Consider the following 5131-nt stretch of genomic DNA (forward strand, 5'->3'; position numbering starts at 1 on the left):
TTTCCGGGTAAAGGAAGTTTTTCCGGTTTCGGTTTTGGACAAACCGACGGATTAGTCTCTTGTCCGGATATCCGTGGGGGCGAGGCCCCGAGTGTGAGACCCCTACCCGCGCATGATGTGTTACTTCCGCTGCCAGTATCCTGAAACCGTTGCTCGGTGGGAACAGGGATCTCACAGTTGGTATCAGAGCATTTGGTTAATAAAGATTAACTGAGAAGACAAATATGTCAAAAATTTATCAAGAAACACAAAAAGGTTGTAATTGTGTGATATAAGTCATACAATTTGATATTCAAACTAAAATTTGTAATTTGGTAATTGGGTCCCTGACTTGCTTGAGGCCTAGACATGATGGTATTTACCTTATAATTCCAAGGGCCGTGACTACCCGTATATACCGAGAGTATACTGTAGCTCTTTACTGACAGTATATACGAGTAAATCTAAGACTTGAAATTATAAGCGTTAATGCTATCTAGATGATGAATTCGAATGTGGTTTATATGATTTTTAATTCTGTTTGAGAATCGATGAATTGATTTGGATTCTGATTGAAAAATGATGATTTTCAAAATTTAGTTGAAATGTAATAAGCTGAGCGAAACCACAATGAGGATGAATGGGACGAGTCCCAGTGATGATATTCATAACTGGAATGATGATAATGATTTTAGCAAATCACTATGAGATTAGTGGGTTGTGCTGTCAGATTGCTACTGTTAACACTTGACTGGTAGATCAAGTTAAGGGATGACAAATTGAGAACTTGCTTAACTAAAATTTTCCGTGGAGGAATGTTCAGAAGGTATTCTATTGGGTTGACCAGAATGTAAGGAACCCCAGAATAATTTGGGTCGTAAGAAAAAGAGTTGTTCTCTTCCTACGAGATGAGGACATCTCGCGCTTTTTTTTAAGTGGGGTAGAATATAAGAACTCTCCCCAGTTTTTGAGGTATTCAAAAATAAGAATCTCCTCTCTAATCTTATAACTATTCTCTCTCTAATATATAAATTTTTGACAGAATCATGAGACGAGGAAATCGTAGCCGTCAGCAGCCAGACCCTGTCACTGAAGATAACGAACTTGATCCTGATGTTCGCAAGGCTCTTCATAGGACTCAACCAGGACCCTTCAAAGGAGAAGGGGAGAACCTGGGTGAGACTGTGGAGAAATGGGTGGAAGCCATGGAAGAGTATTTTGACGTCACAGGTTATAATGAGCTGAGCAAAATAGCTCTTGGCCGGTTGAAAATAGTGGAAACAGCCAGGGTAGCATGGAGGAACCACTGTGACACCAACCGTCTAAATAGAAATACCCAATCTTGGAATGACCTAAAAACCTATTTGAGAAAGAGATTTTGTCCCCTTGGATTTTTGGAAACCAAAATGAACGAATTTTTAGAACTAAAGCAGGAGAACAAAACCATTGAAGAATATCACCAGGCCTTTGCTCTTCTACTCAAATACTCACCACCTCTAGATGAAGAACAGCTCATGGCCAGGTTCATTCGGGCAATGAACGAACCTTTGGACACACTGGTCAAAAATGCCAAACCAGTGTCCATGGCTGAAGCAGTAAAAATGGCAAAGGATTTTGCCAAAGCCTTTGTAGTAAAGGTCCCGCCAAAACCTGCACCCTCTAACTTTAAAAGATTCTAAGCCCAGGAAGGTACTTCAAACTTTCCACCTCCAAAGAGGCAGCAAGGACCGATTCAGAATCAAGATGCAGGAAGACCCCAAAGTGAAGGAAGATCCTTCCCCCAAAATACTTTCTCAGGAGGACCATCTATTTTAAGGATGCAGAACAATGAGCCCAGAAGTGAGAACCGGTGTTTTGGATGCCAAGGTTTTGGTCATCAGTTAAAAGACTGCCCAACTCCTGCCATGTCAAGGGGACAGGGAAGTCTAGGACCCCGAATTCAGAGACCAATTCCTTCATACCAGTCTAATCAGGGTCCGTCTCACCCAAGCCAGGGTAACCCCAGAAGAACTCCAAATCAACCGTCTGCCTCTACCCAGAGTAACCTCACAACTCCTTTCCAGAACAGGGGCAACCAAAGAGAAAGAATTCCACCTCAGACTGCAGCAGCCAGAGCAGTCACAATTTCAGAAGAAGTAGAAGAGGAAAGAAGGGCAGATCTTTACTACAATTGAAAAACCAAGGGCTTAACCGACAGTTCTCAAGTCATCCATACTCCAGCAAAATACCAGGGAAAAAGCGACCGTTCACTTCCAAGGCGTAAAGTTAAATGTGATTGAAGAAGAAGAAGATGATGAAAGAAATCATACTCCAACTGCGAGATGAGGACATCTCGCGTTTTTTAAGTGGGTTAGAATGTAAGATTTCTCCCCCAACCCCTTTTTGATGTCTAATATCTTCCCCTGTAATCAACCCTCTTCAGAAATATAAAGACCTTGTTGCTAACTATTTTAGCCTAGAGAGAGAAAAATTATTCTAGAGAGAGAATATTCAGATTTTGAATATTTTTGGATAGAAAAATATCTCTTATAATTCAGATGAGTTCCCCTGAAACAGAAATTCAAAAAGAATTTTCCAATGTGCAATTGGAATTAATTGGAAATAGGTATTAAGAACCTTAGTCTAAGGGTCTAGATTTTCAGAAATCTTTAGACTATGGTCCAATTAAGGTTCCTATGGGCCAATAGCATCAATCCATGTGTAGGGAGGAGATAAATCCAATTTGTAAAAAAGAAGATACCCAAAAATGAGTAAATCCTCACATAAGGTGAAGAGTTGAAAATGTACAAGGTTTATTAGTAAAAAACTATGAGCAGTATTAAAATGATTCCATTATGACACATATGTAAGGAAGGGGAATTCTTTAAAGGAGGTGCATATTTCACATAAGATGAAGAGTTGAAAATGTACAAGGTTTATTAGTAAAAAAAACTATGAGCAATATTAAAATGATTCCATTATGACACATATGTAAGGAAGGGGAATTCTTTAAAGGAGGTGCATATTTCACATAAGATGAAGAGTTGAAAATGTACAAGGTTTATTAGTAAAAAAAAACTATGAGCAATATTAAAATGATTCCATTATGACACATATGTAAGGAAGGGGAATTCTTTAAAGGAGGTGCATATTTCACATAAGATGAAGAGTTGAAAATGTACAAGGTTTATTAGTAAAAAAACTATGAGCAATATTAAAATGATTCCATTATGACACATATGTAAGGAAGAGGAATTCTTTAAAGGAGGTGCATATTTCACATAAGATGAAGAGTTGAAAATGTACAAGGTTTATTAGTAAAAAAAAACTATGAGCAATATTAAAATGATTCCATTATGACACATATGTAAGGAAGGGGAGTTCTTTAAAGGAGGTGCATATTTCACATGCTTGAATGAGTTTTAAACTCATAAAAATTGAGATATTTCATCTCTCCTCTCTCCTCATTCAAGTCTAGTTCCAAAAAGTTAGCTTAACTGACCTAAAAATGGTCAAAAATTGACCAAACTGATTTAGAAAAATCTGGAATCAGTTTGTTTGGTTAGGAGCTCAATTTTTCCTATAAATAGAAGCCTCCCCCTTATTGAAAAATATATAGTGTTTATGCATCGTTACTCTACTCCACCTAAGCCAAGAACTGTGAATTCATTTAATAATTCACTAGTTTTTGGAGCTTCCCTCTTTCTTCAATCCCCATTAGTGACTCCATCAACATACTTATCCAATTGATTGGTTGGGGGCCTCTACCGTGAACAAAGAATCAAGCAATTTGTAAGGTAATTAGTGAATATTGATCTTTTCTATAATTTCTCAATGTTTCTCTCTTCTCAACCACTCTCAAGCTTGAGAAGCTTAATTGGTATGGTTTTTTAAATGCTATTGAAGTTAATTGGTGAATAGTAGTGAAGAGTTACATAATTTAATAAATGCTATTGAAGTTAATTTTCATTTATGTTTAAATTCTAATGGTTTTTATGCAATTTCTCTCTCTCACTCAAGAAATGGTCATACTCATGACCCATTCTCAATCCAAATCAAGCTTTTCATAAAGCTTTTCCTTAACCCAAGATTAAGCTATGCTTGAGGCCAAATTAATGGCTTTTTTCTATGCTTTTAGTTTACGTATATTGATGATTCAATCCATTATGGATTAATGATCCAATTAGAGATCATTTTAATTATTTTCTTAATGATAAGCTTTATCCCTTAGAAAAATTGAGATTTATCAGTCATAGCAGCAGAGCTATGGCAAAATTTTTATAAAAATTATGCATAAAATAATTTCATTCAAAGCATAAAAAGAGGACTTCCTACCATATTCTAGGAATTATCATCCTAGATTAATTGAAAGATATTCATTGTAATCATAGAGAAATTGATTTTTATATTATGCATAATTGATTTTCATGCGTAGAAGTATGCATAAAAGATAATTTTTTTATATTACAAGTGTTACTTTTATCATTTTTAATTTTCATGCATAGAAGTATGCATAAAGGAAAAATTTTTATATCAAAAGTGTTATTTTTACCATTTTTATTTCATGCATAGAAGTATGCATAATGGTTAAATTTTTATATCAAAAGTGTTACTTTTACCATTTTTATTTTCATGCATAGAAGTATGCATAATGGATAAATTTTTATATCAAAAGTGTTATTTTTATCAATTTTTATTTTCATGCATAGAAGTATGCATAAAGGATAAATTTTATATCAAAAGTGTTATTTTTATCAATTTTTATTTTCATGCATAGAAGTATGCATAAAGGATAAATTTTATATCAAAAGTGTTATTTTTATAATTTTTATTTTCATGCATAGAAGTATGTATAAAGGATAAATTTTTATATCAAAAGTGTTACTTTTATTATATTTGAATTTCATGCATAAGGGTATGCATAAAAGTTGATTATTTTATTATAAAAGTGTGTCTTTTATTATAATGAATTTCATGCATAGAGGTATGCATAAAGGTTGATTATTTTATTATAAAAGTGTGACTTTTATCATAATTGAATTTCATGCATAGAGGTATGTATAAAAAGTTGATTATTTTATTGTAAGAGTGTTACTTTTATCATATTGGATTTCATGCATAGAGGTATGCATAAAAGATATTCTTTTTATACTAAAAAGTGTAATTTTTCTCA

The sequence above is a fragment of the Cibotium barometz genome, chromosome 50 (assembly GCF_041138505.1).
Source record: "Cibotium barometz isolate CiBa-2024 chromosome 50, ASM4113850v1, whole genome shotgun sequence".
Classification (NCBI taxonomy): Eukaryota; Viridiplantae; Streptophyta; class Polypodiopsida; order Cyatheales; family Cibotiaceae; genus Cibotium; species Cibotium barometz.